The sequence below is a fragment of the Sciurus vulgaris genome (assembly GCF_902686455.1).
Source record: "Sciurus vulgaris genome assembly, chromosome: 5".
In the NCBI taxonomy this organism is placed as follows: Eukaryota; Metazoa; Chordata; class Mammalia; order Rodentia; family Sciuridae; genus Sciurus; species Sciurus vulgaris.
This window is the reverse complement of record NC_136465.1, coordinates 95,372,968-95,393,140: the sequence shown is the minus strand read 5'-3', so window position 1 is coordinate 95,393,140 and position 20,173 is coordinate 95,372,968. Positions and strand designations below refer to the sequence as shown.

Genomic DNA, 20,173 nt, shown 5'->3' with positions numbered 1-20,173 from the left:
AAAAGGAAATGAGCCTCTCAGTTTTCTGCTGTTAACCTTAGGAATGATAAGCAGAATGGAGTTGACCAAAAGGTCCACACAATAAGCCAAGATCTTCTGCTTCCTTGATAAAAGGATGTTGCTTAAACTTATGTGTATTAAATGTCAGTAAATGATGATATTATGATAAGGTGGAAAGAATGCTCCACTTCTACCTAATCTAAGCTATTGGTCTACCACATGGAGAAGTTAGGAATTTGTCCAAGGTCACTAAAGAAGTGAGAGATTCATGCTGTTCCCAGTATGCCTCTTGCTGTTTCAGTATGTATTTATCAAAAGGGTATTACGACTTGACTTAAGAATACCAACCTGATTTCTCTCATTAGCTTCCAACCCACACTTCAGACTACCATCCTTGCCAGTCTCTCACCATACTGTGTGATGTGCCCCTCTCTGAACACAACTCTGCTCTCTTACCTTTGTGCTGTTCCTTTTCTGCCTGGATCACCCCTCTACGTCCTGGGACACATACAAGTTGTCCCTTGGTATCCACAGTTGCTCAAGTACCTTATATAAAATGGCACTATATTTGTATATAACCTATTTACAACCTCCCGTATACGTTGTCATCTCTAGATTATTTTATAATACTTAATACAATGTAAATGCTATGTAAATAGCCATTCTATTGTAGAGGGAATATGAGAAAAGAAGTCTATGCATATTCAGTACAAATGTAATTTTTTTTCCTGAATATTTTCAATCTGCAGGTGATCGAATTCACAGATGACAAAGGTCAACTGTACTTTCAAGGTTCAGCTCAGCTCAGGCACGCTGTCATTCAAAGCTTTGATGATCCTACCTCTCTCATAGCATCCCTGACATGTCTCCACAAGACATGATTTTTTTGATTTTTAAAGTGTTCATCTTCTTGCGTAAGCTGTAAGATCCTTGAAAACAGAGACCATGTATCAGATATCTGATCCCACTGTCTCATGTGGTACATACCAAATACAGGGGCTCCTCAAACACACACTGATGTCCTCACTATTCCAGTTGCTATAGTTCCTCTTTTGGCTAATTGTGTCACTAACTCTTAGCTGCATAAGCCAGAAACCTCCTTCCCAACAGTAACTTTTTTTTTCTTGGGGTGGGGGGCAGTACTAGGGATTGAACTCAGGGGCACTCAACCATTGAACCACATCCCCAGCCCTACGTTGTACTTTATTTAGAGACAAAGTCTCACTGAGTTGCTTATCACCTCACTTTTGCTGAGGCTGGCTTTGAACTTACAATCCTCTTACCTCGGCCTCCGGAGCCGCTGGGACTATAGGCATGCACCACGTCGCCTGGCCCAACAGTAACTTTGAAGATAAATTGGGGTAGATGTGATTACTGGTGTCAGTTTTGCTGCCCACAATGTTACAAAGTGAAATTTCATGCTCCTCAAGATGTACCAAATTCATGATGCTGCTTTAGAATGGCATTATTCCTAAATTTGCAAACTTGATTCCCAGTAAGGTGAAGGAGTAACAGGGGCCTGTTTCAACTTGTAATTGTTCTATACCGTAACCCTAACTCCATTCTTCTCTTTTTAGCTCTTAAAAAGAAAACCTACAGACTCCTCTGTTTCCTATTTCCCTACACAGATGCACAAATCCAGCCTACTCTATTTGGACTACTGCCCAGTGTAGAATATGTGAGAGTCTTATACCCTAAGAAAAGCAGGAATAGATTAAGAGCTACTCAAACTCAGGAGAGGAGGAAAAGAGAAACAAGTTGCTACTAAAGGAACTTGCTAAAGCACCTGCTAAAGGAATGTTTTATAAACCATGGGTCAAGATCCCAAAGATTAGAAGGTTGTGAAATATATTTAATAGCATGGAATCAGCATTTATTTAAATAAAATATAAAACAAAAAAGATTATTTCACAGGGAATCATGTTTAAGTCTTATTTTGTGAAATTTTGATTTGGTCATATGTACATATACATATGCACACATGCAACAACTCTTGACTGAGGGCCTACCATGTGCCAAGTACTGGAGACAGAAAACTGCAAAAGCAGACCAAGAAAAGAAAAGCTCTCTGTTTGGGGGTAGTAGCTGCCATTTCGGTAACGAGATAGCACACATGTGCAATTATGTACACAAACATGTTTTGCATTCCAATATAAGAAAAGTCTGTTTTACACTGGATCAAGAATATTTCTCTAGCATGTGGTCTGTGGACTGGTACTGGTCCACAAACTTTTACTGGTCTACTAGGAAATAAGTACAGAAACTGAGAATAAGCATTTTTTTTTTTTTTTTTTACTTTGCTGAGATGTTCAGCTATGATAATTTTTCTGGCAACTCAATTTTATTTTGTATTAAATTTTACAAGAAGAAATCAAGTCCGCAATCAAGTAGAACTAAGAAAAGACTTTTTCTTCACCAAACATAGTGTATGCAGCCCTGCTCTGGAAGCACTGGTTGGGTATCTTGGGCACAGGCATACACAATGCTTTGACTGGAAACTGCAGCTGTGGACTACGGAGAAGGGGCGGCACAGCACCTGAGAAGACCTCAACAACTGGGGGGCATGGTTCACCTTTACTCTCTTCCCACACAAATACGATAATGAAAACAATTAAATGGCAAGTCAGAAACTAGCATTGGTGACAATGACGCACTGTTAAGTTCAAAAGGTGACACAGAAACCATTTCTGGTTGTATGAAATTAACATCAATTGTAGTCATATATACTTGAGTATCGATTTTCATCCACTTTTTTTTAAAGATTTTTTTAGTTATAGATGGACACGATACCTTTATTTTATTTATTTAATTTTATGTGGTGCCGAGGATTGAACCCAGTGCCTCCCACGTGCTAGGAAGCGCTCTACCACTGAGCTACAAACCTAGCCCCCAGCACTTTGTCTTAATTACAGCAATAAAATCTATATCTTTTGTGTCAGTGTTTTACAGTTTGTATTCATGGACAGTGGTCAAGAACTCACTATGCTTAAGCTGGAGTTGTGGCTCAATGGTAGAGTACTTGCCTAGCATGTGTGAGGCACTGGATTCGATTCTCAGCACTACATATTAATAAATTAAAAAAAAAAAAGGTCCATTGACAACTTAAAAAAAAAGAATGCACTATATTTAAAAAACTGGAAGAATCTCACCAGCATACCAGACTGGGGGAAATGGCAAAAACTGGGTTAGGAAGGGTTTTGTGAAAGAATAAGCTTTTAAAGATAATTTTAAAAACTAAACTATTTGTCATGTAGGTAATTTCCATTAGTTTCTATTTCAGTTGAGTGTTACTTACCCTTTTGGCCATACATTAAGTGGAATGCTGACATTCGTGGTTCTTTTATTTTTATAGCCTACATGGTTCTGGCCAGAAACATCAGTACAGTGTTTTCAGCTGTTGGGGTGAGGGGCAGCGCAGGGAACCGACTTGAAACTAGAAACTATACTGTTAAAAGTACAATATGTTTTTAACATTGTTATTTACTGTTAACATATTAATAGACATATGCCAATTTTGTATACTTAATGGGAACTGAACCAAGTAATAATGGGTAATATAATGTTTTCAAGTTATATTATCACTCAGTTCCAAGTGAAAAGCATAAATTGCTATAGTTGGGAGTGGGCTTAAGGCAGGAACAATGAGGATCAGTAAAACAAATCAGTAAAATGATACCCAAACTCCAGGGTTGACAAACTATGGCCTGTTTTTGGTCAGGTTTCATTGGAACACGATCACACTTGTTTGTTCACACATTTTTGGCAGCTACCACACTGTGGCAGCAGTCAGCAGCTGTAATCCACAAGACCTCAAGCATTGATCATCCAGCCTTATGCAGGAAAAGATCCCAACTTCTTCCCCAACTCGTCCTTTGGCCTCCTGAAAGCATGCAGACCCCTATCTCATTAAATCACAGACTGAACAGAATTTATTGAGTATCTATTATACAGCATCACTATTCTAAGTGATAAGGGTATAGCAGTGAAGGGGGAAAGAAAAAAAAAATAGAAAAGGAAAAGAAGAAAAAGTCAAAGTAAAGTTGTGGCTCTGATGAAGCCTACGTACAATGGCAAGAAACCATAAACAACAGTTTCAAAGTACACGTCACAGGAAAGTGATCAAAACTTGGGGGAAAATAATAAAACGAAGAAGGGAGATTCAGATATCATTTGGTTTATTGTATATCAGGTACTGTTTTAAGCACTTTTCATATACTGATTCATTGAAACTCACAATACCCTACTGGCACACTATTTATTCCCACCTTATATCTAAAAAAACTGAGATGCAGAGAGGAGACCCAAGTCACATAGCCAGAAAGTGGGTCTGAGGCAACAGTCTGGCTTAATATACATTGTGCTGGCTCTCTGTGCAGAAAGAAAATGCTAAGTTACCATTTCTAATACAATAATCAGAGAACGCCTCAATGATCAAGCACCATTGACGAAAGTCCTGAAGGAGAGAGGGAGAAAGCCTTGTATCTGCAAAAATCTTCTAGGTAGAAAGAGCAGCAACTGAAAAGGCCCCAATAAGGAAGAGCTTGATGTATCTGATATTTGAGGTCAATGGACGGGAAAGTCATGAGTCCAAGGATTTGCAGAGAATGCAGTCCCACGGTGAATGTCTTTGAATTACATTCATCTTAGGCTGCTTCAATTCCTGCCTTCTGCTAAGTATAGTAATATAAACATTTATTTTTCCTCATGAAACTCCTTATTGTGTCTTGATTTAACTGTACCAAGCACAGCTAGAGAAAATTTGGGTTGGCTCCACTTCAAATGCCTGCTATCTAATCTAGACTGGACACCACATGTTACTTGAAAGAATACTTTTATTCATCATCAGACCCCTCTTGGCCACATTTCTCATAATAGCTATCTCTAAAAATTCCTATGAAACCCTCCCCTAACCTATTCCTATTCCTGCCTACCCTGATCTCAGCAGATTACTCTGTATTTCACCATTCCAAGAACATCATGGCCTATTCTGAGGAAGTCTCCTCTGTCTAAAGTTCCTGTGTAAACCTACTTGCCTCTTTTATTCTTCTTGTTTTGGGTGCTAGGGATTGAACCCAGGCCTCAAGCATGCTAAGCAGATGGTTTACCTCTTGGCTATACCCTCAGCCCTTGTTCTTTTATTCTTGATCAGACCCTAGACCTTCGAACAAGTACTCCTTCACTTTCATACCTTCAATCTCTTCCATTCCTCTGTTCCCTTCTGCTCAACCAATGAACATGATGAAAATCTTCTGGACCTAAAAATCCCAGCCCAAACCAAAAAAACTTTCCACTTTCCTTTCACCCTTTCTAAGCTACAGATCTAACTCTTACTCTTCACAATTACACTCTTGAAGCGAATGGTTCCCACATTCTGCTTAACCCCCTCGTGCTCCATAACCCGCATCAATTCAGCTGCCACCTAAGCATCACCTAAAAAAAAATGCCTTCAAAGTCAATGTCACTTGAAGAGGTCACATGGCTTCAAAGTGGCAGAGAAGGGAATCAAATGAAAACCAAAAAACCTAGAAACAACCTAAATGTTTATCAGTAGGATATGTAATGTGTATTTTTGAAACTGAGCTCTGAAAATTTGGGGAAGGAGGTATAGAAATAACTAGAATTTAAAAAATTACTATCCTACTCTATATATTATACTTCAAAATAATGAGGTTAAGGGTAGACAAAGGAAAGGGGGGAAAGTTGGTAGGAAGACAAGGAGGGAAAAGGAGAATTAAAAAAAGAACAACTTGTATCTATCTGTAAGTGCTAAGTATCCAACTGATTCAGAGCAACCCTATTATTACTAATCTCTTTTTACAGAAGAAACTGAGGTATGAACACATTAAATGTCCTTTACAAATTGTTTCTTTTGTGCAAACTCTTCCTATTTATCCTGCTATTCTGGGACACATCTTTGGTCATTGCTATGGGGAAAGGGCCTAGGTCTCAGCTGAAGTCACCAGGATGTCTGGGGAAGCCTCTAGCAGGAACTGGAATGTTTATTCATACTTTTCAGTGATTGCTTTGTACTAGTAAATACCATAAATTCCTTCCTTAAGGAAACACAGGCACATCCATTTTAGTTCTTTTTATTCTGGTAATCTATTACAAACTGGTCCTCCAGTTCCACCCACCCCTCTGCTGAGTGTGGACATGTACTTTACATGCATTATTATGGTCTTTTTAATGTTTATCTTTGCCCTCTACCTATTCGGCCAAAGTCGGAGTGCCATTTTCTACTTCTCAATATCTTTCTGCAAATATGCAGTCTTAGAAATCTTTTAAATAACTTGCTGAATTCCCCGGATTTGAGAAATGGAGTTAGAGTTGATCTTTTTTTTTTTTAATATATATTTTTTACAGACTGTATTTTGATTGATCGTACACAAATGGGGTACAACTTTTTGTTTCTATGATTGTACATGATGTAGATTCATACTATTCATGTATCCATACATGTGCATAGGGTGATGATGTCTGTCTCATTCCACTATCTTTCATGCCCCGTCCCCTCCCCCATCTCATTTCCCTGTACTAATCTAAAGTTCCTCCATTCTTCTCTTACCCCCCACCTTCATTATGTACCATCATTCACTTATCAGAGAAAACATTCAGCCTTTGGGTTTTGGGGATTGGCTTATTTCACTTAGCATGATATTGTCCAATTCCATCTATTTATCTGTAAATGCCATAATATTATTTTTATTTATAGCTGAATAACATTCCGTTGTATATATATATACCACAGTTTCTTTATCCATTCATCTGTTGAAGGGCATTTAGGTTGGTTCCACAATCTAGCTATTGTGAATTGAACTGCTATAAACATTGATGTGGCTGTAGAATAACAGGATCTTAAGAGATGTAAAATGTGATGGTGCCTTAAAAATCTAGAATGGGAAGAAGTGGTGAGCTGCTAGATCTGAGACCCACAAGCCCCAGACCTTACAAGGATCTGCCTGTAGGAGCAATAGTATTGTGTGACTGGTTCTCCTATTAATGATTCATTCATTAGGTTAATGAACCAAATCAAGATGGGTTTCTCAGATTGACAACTTACATGAAATAACTGTAAAACAGTCACTCCATTAACTAATATGTGCTAGCAAATACCAGCAATTCCTCCTTTGAATCAGCACATGAACTTTTTTCTGTTTAATTTAAATAAATACATAGCAATTGTCATTGTAGAGCTATTGAACATAAACCTTCAAAACAATTGCAAATAAATGGAGGAATTTTTTGATTTTGGTTATATAACCATTATTTGTTGAAGTAAAACATGTCATAGCTTTTTAACAACCTCCCTCCACCACCACCTCTGCCCCTAAGATCTGTGACTCATTTGCACAAGAGAAGGTTGAGGCTTATGACTGCTGTTCGAGAGCTTACCAAGGTTTCTCATCTTGTTGGAGGTTCCGGTGTGTAAGCAAAAAGTTAAACAAGTCTTAGGCAAGGGGGTCTTCCTACCATGATGGGAATGGAAATTGTGAATAGCTGCTTGGTATAAATCTATAGTAAAACCATGTTATCAGAGGATAGGAAGAAATATTGGACATAAAGTAGCCACCTGGGACGCTATAGATCTGAGATGTGGGTCCAAGAAACAGCTATATAAAAATGTATGGGAAGGGTGAAGTCATTATCAGCCCGAAGGAAGAAACTAGGAGTTAGTTCAATTGCCCTCTATTCCAAGAAGATTGGTGGCCAGAGGCAGATGGGACTACACCCAAGAGCAGTTGTAAGTCCTGGAAAATAAGCTCACAGGACTGATGTCAAGGGCTGAAAAATTATGCTGGGCCTGATGTTCCAAGTCTGTAGGAAAAAATTTAAAAACATCCTCATGTCGAGGCTCTGCTAGAAGATTTCTCCTGGAAAGAGTATTTAAGAAAATTCAGAAATTGGATTTTGAGAGGAATCCCCTGGGCTTTTTTCTTTCAAAGAGGTCAGATGCCAGAACCTAGGTCACCAGGTAGAAGCTGCAAGGTGAGGCTCCTTTCCTGGTTACTCAGCTCTGTGGGAATCCCTGTTCTCCTCTGGGACTTACAAGAGTGGAAAGTCAGACATGACTGTCAGGTGAAGTCTAAGTACTAGAATTACTCAAATCTACCCAAGCATCTCAAGTTACCTGATTTCCTCTGGACAGAAGGGGTCCCAGGTCTTCCTCTGCTCCGATACAACCAACAGCTCAAGGCTCTGAAAATAAAGAGACCAGTCAGAGGCAGAACTTGTGGAGAAAAACCTGTTTTAAATAAAAAACAGGTAAAATGGTTGGCCTTCTTCCTGCATATTAGTTTTGTTAAAAATGTAGCTCACTTCCTTGCAGACGGCTAGCAAATGGTAGAAAAGTTTTAACCAAGCAATCCATTCTTTATAAGGGTGACAGAGAAACCTACTCTTACCCAGCAAATTCCTTTTTTTTATTGTTTGTTCTATTTAGTTATACATGAAAGCAGAATGCATTTTGATTCATTGTACACAAAAAGAATACAACTTTTCATTTCTCTGGTTGTACACGATATAATTACATCACCTTTTTATCAGTAAGAGGTCAGGTGGAACTTGAGTTCTACATGTGAACTCCTCCATAAGTGCCTTTCCTAAAGAGACTGACAAAAGCAGAGGGGGACTCCAAAGCTAACCAAAGATCCCTATCTGTGGAGAAAGCCTAGTTTAGAAAGTATTCAATGATTTAACTGTGTAATGAAGCAATAGAGAACTGACCTTCCATTTCAGAAAAATGCATACGCCATCATGTTAAATGAAAATGTTTTAATATTCTATTTTGCCTTAATAATAAAGATTACTAGAGTATTTCACAACAAATGGAAAGGATCCTTGACCCCTGGTCTCCTTCCACACTGATACAGGCTTGTAGACAATGATGACAAAGGGGAGGAGCATTACCTATAACCATCCCAAAATTCTACTTCCTGCAGGGATGGGTGGTTTTATTAACAGATGCTCATAATTTGGCATATACCTTAGGGGAAGCAAAACTTGACTTATCTAGTAAAGAAGAAAAGGTTTCATTCCACCTGGTCTCTGGCAACAAGAAACAACATATGGGTTGGATCTCAGTACCCAGGAGCCTAAGAAGGTACTAGGCAGTCACAGTAACACCTGACACACTTGGGAACAGGGAGTGAACAAGATTAAAAGTACAGATGGAACCTGGGCACAGTGGCACATGCCTGTAATCTCAGCAACTCAGGAGCCTGAGGCAGGAGGATCGCAAACTCAAGACCAGACTCAGCAACTTAGCAAGGTCCTAAGCAATTTAGTAGGACCCTGTCTCAAAATAAAAAAGGGCTGGGAATGTGGCTCAGTGGTAAAGTGCCCCTGGATTCAATCCCTGCCACAGCGCCCCTCCGCCAAAAAAAAAAAAAAAAAAAATAGTAGTAGTAGTACAGATAGGGCATATAAGTATGACAGAAGCCAAGGTGCTGCAGAGAGTGTCCTGGCAGATGCCTAGATCTTCCAAAAGCTGGGAAGGTTCCAGAGGAGAAAAGGAAGATATCCTTTAACATCTTTGACAGAATCACTGCCAGAAAAGGCAGCTGTAAGATCTTGGGACAGTTAGTCCAAAACATTGAAGAGCTGTAAATGTCAAAACTGCTCTGCTAAACAAAGCATATGTAGAAAATGAGACAAGAATGGTGGAACTCAAACAAGGTGTCAAGTAAAAACACACTACAGAGCAACAGGCTGTTTCAAACCCTCAGAACCTGGAATGTACGAGATATTTTACAGGCCACAGACTTGGGGTGAAAAGGAGTCGTCTTGTATTTGTTTTCATTCTAACATTTTTGGGCTTAATGATTCATAAAATAAATGAGAAAGAACAAGAACACAGTTGACTGCAGAACCAATACTCTGTTGGATCTGGCAAAGGGTTAAAATTCAACTCATTTGCAGATTTTTTTCTGATTCATAGAAGATCCCAAAAGAAGTATAGCTAGATTTCTGAGGCTAATCTGTATTGAGGCTTATCTCTAGATGGAGGGATGGTTTCAATTGTGTATATTAAAGTCCTGAACCCCAGTACCCAGAGAGTGACCTTTTGTGAACAACATTCAAAGAGATCATTTAGGTTAAATGAAACCACTGTAGTGGGCCCTAGTCCAACATAACTTGTATCCTTATAAAAGGATACATGTAAAGGGGAAGATGGCCATCCACCAGCCAAGGAGAGTGAGGCATGAAACAGATCCTTCCTTCATAGCCCTCAGAGGGACCTAACCTTGCCAATGCCTACAGCATAGAGAACTCTGCAGGGAGCAGTAGACCTGAAAACCCCAATTCCATGTAGGCAATAATCTGCTAGCCACAATAAATTCTCTTCAGTGACAACATTAAGCCGACTGCTTCTTATGCCCTAGTCATAAAGAAGATATATTGATTCAATTTGATACAGCACATTCAGCAACTTCAGCATCATAACAAACATCTATAAAGTGATTACTTGCTTCCAGATTCCTATTGACAGATCTAGTAAAGACCTCCAGAGTATCCACTGGAGTTTGAAGTCCTGTGCATATGTGCTAGTTTTTCCTACCTTCTTATACCTCACCACCCCCCCAGTAAAATTTAGGCACATCCACAAATCTAAAAACACAGGGGAAAATAAACTAATACACAACACTGAATTTGAAAACAGAAAACAAAACTTTCTCCAAATCAAGACAAAATTAAAATAAGCAAAATCATAGCAATATTTATTCAGTGTTTTTGCAGAGAGAGGTTTATGCTAGGATCCTGGCAGAGGGCACATATGTATGTCAAAGCAACCTCATGATTGACAAGTAGTTTTATATCAACAATGAAAATGCTTAATACATTCAATTCAAATTTTTATAGGATGACTAGGCCTAGCAAGAACTGGTTCTCCTCCCATTTATTCTGATGCCAGGCTTCAAGTACTTCAAGTCATTTCCACAAGAGCAAACATGTCCAATTAAAGAATGCTGGGTTCTCTAGCAAGTCAGGGGCCCTCCTCCACACAGAAAACCACAGCAGTCGGGGCTTTAGGTGATCCATTCCAAATGTAGATGCTAGCAGCTAGCGAGGTTCTAGATTGTAATTACACTGATCTTCAACTATAAGACAGCCACTGAAGAAGTAGCATAGATTTAACTATGCTGGCTTGAAAGATGCATATGGGATGTCATTCTATTCACACAAAAAATGATTTCTACAGCTTCATGGTGAAAGTCTTTCATATTTATTATCATTACTAAATTACTGGGTTGTCAGGGATTTCCTGAAGTTACTTATTATTCTTCTACTTCTAAATAGGAAGAAAAGACCTATTTCAATTTGGAGACCTACAGTCAAGGTCACCACTGTGGCTGTGCAGGTTATGTCCTGTACAAGGTGCCTCACCCTGAGTAAGTGGATGCTGAAACTCAGCCCACTTCAGCACAGGGGGCTGCATTTGCCTGGAAAGGGGTACCATTTTCTAATTTACTAGGTTCTCTATGGATAAGCAGTGGCATGGACTCAATACCTATTTTTGTTGTTGTTGTTTTTAAAATTTATTTCCTAGTTATATTAAGTGGGAAAAGGGCAACATCAATATTATATGACATATAATACTGGCTTAGCTATCCATTAACTTCTGCAAAGACACATAAGATAAGAAATTATATTTGTTGGTAAGAGGAACTCTTTTCACTGTCAACCCCTTTTGGATATTTTGAATTTTAAAATTTGTTCTAATTAGTTAAACATGACAAAATGCATTTTGACACATCATACATAAATGTAGTATAACTTCTCATTCTTTTGGTTTTACATGATATAGAATCACACCAGTCATGTAGGCATATATGTACACAGAGTAATAATGTTTGATTCCTTCTACTTTCCTTCCTTCCCTCATTTCTGTTCCCCTCCCTTCACGTCCCTCTGTCCCCCTATCCCCCTCACCTTGTTGTGAGTTAGCATCCACATATCAGAGAAAACATTAGGCCTTTGGTTCCTTGGGACTGGCTTATTTTGCTTAGCATGGTATTATCTAGCTCCATTAATTTACAGGCAAATGCCATAATTGCATTCTTAAGGCAGAGTAATACTCCATAATGTGTGTGTGTGTGTGTGTGTGTGTGTGTGTGTGTGTATATATCACATTTTGTTTACCCATTCATCTGTTGAAGGGCACCAAGATTGGTTCCATAGTTTAGCTATTGTGAGTGAGCTGCTATAAACATTGATGTGGCCCTGTTACTATAGTATGCTGATTTTAAGTCCTTTGGGTATAAACTGAGGAGTGGGATAGTTGGGTCAAATGGTAGTTCCATTCCAAGTTTTCTGAGGAATCTCCATACTGCTTTCAATAATGGTTGCACTAATTTGCAGTCCCACCAGCAAAGTATGAGTATACCTATTTCCCCACAACCTCACTAACATTTATTGTTGCTTGTATTTTTGATAATTGCCAGTCTTGACTGAAATGAAATCTTAATTTTGATTTGCATTTCTCTAATTCTAGAGATATTGAAAATTTTTTCATATATTTGTTGACTGTATTTCTTCTTCTGTGAAGTCTTTGTTCAGTTCCTTAGCGCTTTCATTGACTGGATTTCTTGGGGTTTTTGGTGTTACATTGAGTTATTTATATATCCTGAAGATTAATGCTCTATCTGAGGTGCTTACGGTAAAGATTATATCTCATTCTATAGGCTCCCTCTTCACATTATTGTTTCTTTTGCTGAGAAGAAGCTTTTTAGTTCAAATCCACCCCTTTATTGATTCTTGATTTTACTTCTTGCATTTCAGAAGTCTCGTTAAGGAAGTCAGATCCTAAGGCTATCAGGCACAGGGTCTCTGTTCTAGTGCCTAAGTCTTTGATCCACTTTGAGTTGATTTTTGTGCAGGGTGAGAAATAGAGGTTTAATTTCATTTTGTTGTATATGAATTTCCAGCTTTCCCAGCACCATTTGTTGAAGAGGCTATCTTCTCCAATGAATGTTTTTGGTATTTCTGTCTAGTATGAGATAACTGTATTTATGTGGGTTTGTCTCTGTGTCTTCTATTCTGTATCACTGCTCTGTGTATCTGTTCTGGTGTCAATATCCTGCTGTTTTTGTTACTATGGCTCTGAGGTATAGTTTTAAGTTCTGGTATTGTGATGCCTCCTACTTCACTCTTCTTGCTAAGGAATGCATTGGCTATTCTGAATCTTTTATTTTTCCAAGTGAATTTCACAATTGCTTTTTCTGGTTCTATGAAGAATGTCATTGGTATTTTAATAAGAACTGCTTTAAATCTGTGTAACACTTTCGGTGGTATGGCCAGTTGGACAATATTAATTCTGCTTATCCAAGAACATGGGAGATCTTTCCATCTTCTAACGTCTTCTTTAATTTCTCTCTTTAGTGTTCTGTAGTTTTTCTTTGTAGAGGTCTTTCACCACTTTTGTTAGACTGATTTCCAAGTTTTTTTTTTTTTTTTTGGGCAGCTCTTGTGAATGGGGCAGTTCTCCTAACTTCTCTTTCAGTAGATTCATCACTGATGCTCAATACCTATTTTTCAGTTTTAATCTTAATAGACATGTCATCTGAGAGTATCACATTCATTCCCTTCTCCATGGCTACCTTTGGGGAAAATGCCCTTGGGATACAGAGTTACCTCAGTGGAGGGTGGTCATTTTAAATGCCTTTAATTCAGGAAGTGAAGTAGTTGGACTGAAATGTACAGAACAAATTTGGGGCCCTTAATCCAACATTAAATCACATTAGATCAGTGGTTTCATTTAACCTAAAATTATCTCTCTGAAGACTGTTCAGAAAACATTACACTGTGGCACCAGGCGTGGTGGCACACGTCTGTAAACCCAGTAGTTCAGGAGGCTGAGGCAAGAGTAGTGAAAGTTCAAAGCCAGCCTCAGCAATTTAGGGAGACCCTGTCTCAAGATAAAACATTAAGAGCTGATGATGTAGTTCAGTGGTTAAGCACCCCTGGGTTCAAACCCTGGTACCCTCCCTGCAAAAAAAAGTCACACTCTGAGATATTTTAACATACAAATTTTGGAGGGACACAGTTGAAACCATCCCACCACCTATAGTCAAGCCTCAGTACAGATTAGTCTCAGAAATCTAGTTGTAATTATTTTAGAATACAAAGAACAAAAGCTCTAAATGTGGCTTACAGTATTGGCAGGGCCAGTTTGAGAACTTAAAAACCTGCAGAGGAAAGGGCAGAGGGAGGGAGGGAGAGAAAAGGGAAGTAATAGAGACTGAAATTGACCAAATTATGGTACATGCAGGTATTAATGTCACAATGTATCATACTATTTCATATATATAATGTGCCAATTAAATTTTATTTTAAAAAAAGTTTAAAAGGAAGATTATCCTATAAACAATCAAGAAGGGTGTAACTGAAGGATCCTAAGCACAGGGCTGACCCGATAACAGTTTGTGTTTCTCAAAAAATCTCTCTGGCTCCATTGTGGGTGATGTATCAGAGGAGCCAACAATGTGGGAAGATTCAGAGTTGGTGGACTAGACTAAGTGGGGACAGGAAGTGGGAGAAGCAGATATTCAAGATATGTCAGGAGCTGGAACTGACACAACTTTGAGAATGACAATGCAGGAGTGAAACTGTGAGAAAGAAAGAATGCTGTCTGAGATGACAATAACCTGTGGCACCAAAAGAAGAGGCAGATGCTGCTGTCATTTATAGAGAAAACTGGAGGAGGAGCAAGTTGGGGGGTGCAGGTCTTGAGTTCAGGGTTAAGAGTTAAGACTTCCAAAAAGCACTGGATAAAATGCCTTCTAGTATATTTTGGTATTAAAATATGATATACCAAAATACTTATGTTTTCTGAGATACTTATACAAAATACTTATAAAATCTGAGAAATGCAATTTTGTTCAGAGTTTTGTAAGCTCTGGAGTTCTACGGCTCCATGCTGAATGAAAGACTGGTAGTTACTGAATTACTCTCCACAGCCACATTTCCACCCCGACTCCCAGAGTGGTTTTAATTTTCTGTTGTTGTTGTTGTTGATTGTTGTTAGACCAGTTGCTTTGAGAGTGGAGAAATCTCAGAAGAAAGAAAATAGCCCACGTGGTAGAAGTTCAAAGTCACATACCATATTTCACTGCATAATCATCACATCTGTTTTTTTTTTCCATTCCAAAGATTGGTTTACAACTTTTCAACTCATAATTATCTCATCATATATATAATTCAGTTTATCATGCCACTTAAAGATAGAGCACCAGTATGTAGCAGTGGCATATGGATGCACATTTGTCCTCTCATGCACTGCTAGTCACAAGCTAGAATTGTCAGCACATTGCACACTGTTGGTATATTTCTGAAAGTCGACTTACATGGTTTTTTCAGAATGCTGCAGGACAAAGCTTGAACACATCTTACGTGAGTGACAGCACATCTGGTAATGAGGCCAATGACAGCAGCACAGAATTTTCAGACACAGATTAATCAATTTTTTTCAAGAGTAATATTTTGATTATGATGCACAAATCAATGACAGCTAATGTGTTAATTATTTTCAGACTGAAAAAAATGTATGCTAAACTATCTTGAAGAAATGCTGTGTTGATTTGGACTACACGATTTTAACATGTATTCACAAGTATTCCATGTATCCCGATTGTACACTGAAGTCAGTTTAGTAATAAATGATTTTTCAGCAATACCGGATTTTTGTAAAAAAAAAAAAAAAATTGTAGTTGTAGATGGAGATGGAGAGAATGGCTTCATTTTATTTATGTATTTTTATGTGATGCTTAGGATCGAATCGAGTGCCTCACACACGCTAGGTAAGCACTCTGTCACTGAGCCACAGCCCCAGTCCAATAGCAGCAGAATTTAAAACAAAACAAAAAACACCCCACTTCTCATAATGGTCATACTCTACTTTTATGCAAAAAAAAAAAAAAAAAAAAAAAAAGAAGACATAAAATCTGTGAGGATTATGCAGTGAAATACATTAGCAGCCTGATAACCATCCCCTTTCCCAATTCTTGCTACCACAATGTGTTCCAATCATAAGCTACAGATTTTTATTTTAATGAATCAAGACATCAAATTCATTAAGAGCAATGGGTCTCAAAGTGCAGTCTCTAGATGAGCAAAACATGATTACCTGTGAGACATGTGAACTCTCAGGCTCCACCCAGACCTAATGAACTCTGAAACTCCAAGGATGGGACCCAGAATCTGTGTTGTAACAAGTCCTCCAAATGATTCAGGTTGAAGCTTCAAAACCACTGACAATGGTCAATTGGATTTTCCTCATATCTGTTTCTACCTATTTACAGTAATTTTCTGTTAAAATTTCCTTGGGAGAGATCCAAGAAGGTGGCCTAGAGGGAGGCTGTGTTCCTTGTTGCTCCATAACTTGGATTTCAAGCAGAGGAAAAACCTCTTTCTCTGTGAGGCAGTCTTTGCTGCTCATTGATCCCCTGCTGTTTACTCCACTTGTCTACCTTGATCACCCGCACTCTGAGAGCATATCGACTATTTTCAGTCTGTAATCGGCCATTTGCCCATTTGCTTGCCTCTTGTCTGCCTTTCACCTACCCATCACCCACTGACTGAGGTCCACCTGCTGATCATCGGCTGGTAACCTACAGAATGCCCGCAGACTACCAGTGGATTGACAGCTGCAAGCTGTTGTCTGGAAGTCCACTACCAAAGTACCTGCATGTTTGGTTACATGTGGTTGCCACCATTTTGATACAACAGCCAGGACCTGCAGGAACACCCCAGCCTGACCGACTGTGCCCACCTCCAGGGACCCCGGCCTGATCAACCGCACCCCATACAGACTCAGCACCCACGCCCCACGCTGCAGCTCCCCATTTGCCAACACGTTTGGAAGCCAGTGCAGCCATCTTGGATTATCCTGGAAGCAGAAGCTGCCATCTTTAGGTGGAACAAATCCCATCCTGAGATGCCTGCAAGAGACTGGAAGTTCACTGTCTAGTACCTATCACACATCAGGCTACTGGAGACTGGGAGGTTTGAATATTATATGACTGTTATACTGTAGATTTTTTTTTCTTTTTTTTCCCTCCTTTTTGATAGTTTTAAAGTTTTTATTTTTCTTACTCTCTTTTCCTTTTGTTTACCTGTTTCCTCAGAATCTCTTTGTTTTCTCATGCTAACAACCAACTTCTTTTGATTCCACTTTCACTCTTCCTATGATCTAGAATTTCTACATACTCTTTTCTTATCCCATTAATAGTTACATCCTATACCCTCCCCATCCTCTTTGTCCTCCATTAGAAACTGCAGACCTTAATGCAAATATATTTGTTATACCGTAGATAATAATTGAACTCATCCTCTCTGTTTATTATGACAATATTGTTAACGTCTTCACAGGGACTATTTGGTTTAGGGCTGCATATTGTCTATACTGGGTGCTGCTAATATTGATCTCCCCCTTAAAGAAGAGGTTTTGGAAACCTGCGGGTCACTATAAGTCAATAGGGGGTAAAGCGCAACACCCCAGATCTGCACTGCTAGAGGGGAAGATACATGAACAACATGAAAAAACAAGGGAATAAAGTGTTTCAAACAAACCAAGATTCTATATTAATAGAATCCAATGACAGTATGGTAGAAGAAATGTCAGAAAAGGACTTCAGATTATAAACATGATTAAGATGATTCATGAAGCAAAGGATGAGGTAAGAGAGCAAATGCAGGCAAAGAATGATCACTCCAGTAAGCAGTTGAAAGAGCAACTGCAGGAAGCACACGATCATTTCAACAAAGAGATAAGCGATTCTCAAAAAAACAAAAAAAACAAAAACCAAAAAAAAAAAAAAAAATGAACAGAAATCCTTGAAATGAAGGAAACAATAAACCAAATAAAAAAACTCAATGGAAAACATCAACAACAGACTAGATCCACTTAGAAGACAGAACCTCAGACAGTGAAGATAAAATACTTAATCTTAAATATCAAGTTGACCAAACAGAGGAGATGGTAAGAAATCATGAACAGAACCTCTCATGAAAAGATCAAATTTAAAAATTATCAGGATTGAGGAAGGCACAGAGATACCAACCAAAGGAATGAACAACTTATTCAATAAAATAATATCAGAAAATTTCCCAAACATGAAGAATGAAATGGAAAATCAACTACAAGAAGCTTACAAAACACCAAATGCACAAAATTGTAACAGATCCACACCAAGGCACATTATAATGAAAGTGCTAACATACAAACAGGATTTTAAAGGCTGCAGTAGAAAAGCATCAGATTACATACAGGGGGAAACCAATACAAATATCAGATTTCTCAGCCCGGATCCTAAAAGCTAGAAGGGCCTGGAACAACATATTTCAAGCTCTGAAGTAACATGGTTGCCAACCAAGAATCCTCTACCCTGCAAAACTAACCTTCAGATTTGAAGACAAAATAAAATCCTTCCATGACAAACATAACTTAAAAGAATATAAACAAAGAAAGCCTGAGCTACAGAACATTCTCAGCAAAATATTTCATGAGGAGGAAATGAAAAACAACAATGTAGGTCAGCAAAGGGAGGAATTACCTTAAAGGAAAAGCCAATCAAAGGAGAAACCAAGTCAAGTTAAAAATCAAAAATAAGTAAAAATGACTAGGCATACAAATCATATCTCAATAATAACTCTGAATGTTAATAGCCAAAACACATCAATCAAAAACAGACTAGCAGATTGGATTAAAAAGAGACCCAACAAGATGCTGCCTTCAAGAGACTCATCTCATACAAAAGGACATTCATAGACTAAAGATGAAAGGATTGGGGGTAGGGAGGACCTACCCTGCACACGGACTCAGTAAAAAACTAAGGGTTTCCATCCTTATATCAGATAAGGTGGACTTCGAGCCAAAGTTAGTCAGAAGGGATAAAGGTCATTTGATACTCCTTAAGGGAGCCATAAATCAGGAAGACATAATAGACCACAACACAATAATTCTGGTGACTTTAACACACCATTGTCACCACTGGATAGATGTTCCAAACAAAAACTAAACAAAGAAACCACAGAACTCAATAATACAATCAATAAGTTAGACTTAACAGACATACATAGAATATTTCATCCATCAACCAATAAATACACGTTCTTCTCAGCAGCACATGGATTCTTCTCTAAAATAGACCATATGTTATGCCAAAAAGAAGCCCTTAGCAAATGCGAAAAATAAGATACTACATTGTGTTCTATCAGATCATAATGGAATGAAATTAGAAATCAATGACAAAATAAAAAACAGAAACTACTCCAACACCTGGAGACTAAATAATATTTATGAATGAAGCATGGATAACAGAAAACATCAGGGAGGAGATAAAAAAAATTCTTAGAGTTAAATGAGAATGACAATACAACATATCAAAATCTCTGGGGGACACTATGAAAGCCTCTAAGGAAAATCCATTGTATGGAATGCATTCAAAAAAGAATAAATTAAGTCGACAACTAAATGACCTAACATTAAATCTCAAAGCCCTAGAAAAAGAACAAAAACATCAAAAGTAGTAGAAGACAGGAAATAATTAAAATCAGAGCTGAAATCAATGAAAGTGAAACACAAGAAACAATTCAAAAAATTGACAAAACAAAAAGTTGGTTCCTTGAAAAAGTAAACAAAATTGACAAATTAGTCACACTAATGAAGAGAGAGAAAACTCAAATTATTAAAATTTGTGATAAAAAAGGAAATACCATGACACCATTGAAATACATGACATAATGAGAAGCTACTTTGAAAATCCTACTTCAACAAAATAGAAAATCTCAAAGATATCAACAAATTTCTAGAGATATATGATCTTCCCAACTGAACCAGGAAGACATACACAATTTAAATAGATCAATTTCAAGAAATGAAATAGAGGACGCTATCAAAAGCATACCAACCAAGAAAGCCCAGGACCACACAAATTCTCAGCTGAGTTCTACAAGACCTTCAAAAAAGAACTTATACCAATATTCCTCAAAGTATTTCATGAAACAGAAAAGGAGGGAACCTTCCAAATTCATTCTATGAAGCTTGTATCACTCTGATACCACAACCAGACAAAAACACATCAAGGAAAGAAAACTTTAGACAGATATCTCTGATCAATATAGATGCAAAGATCCTTAACAAAATACTGGCAAACTGTATCCAAAAACATATTAA

The 20,173-nt window shown here is 38.1% G+C and overlaps 1 protein-coding gene across 9 annotated transcripts in view; it reads right to left on the bottom strand.

Moving 5' to 3' along the window:
* PPFIBP1 (PPFIA binding protein 1) overlaps nt 1–20,173 on the bottom strand; it is a 211,428-nt gene that overhangs the window by 86,603 nt on the left and 104,652 nt on the right. For all 9 annotated transcript variants that reach the window (XM_079139307.1, XM_079139306.1, XM_079139305.1 and 6 more), the window contains exon 3: nt 8,129–8,196. The gene's annotated coding sequence lies outside the window, so the exon portion shown is untranslated. The remainder of the gene's footprint in view (nt 1–8,128; nt 8,197–20,173) is intronic.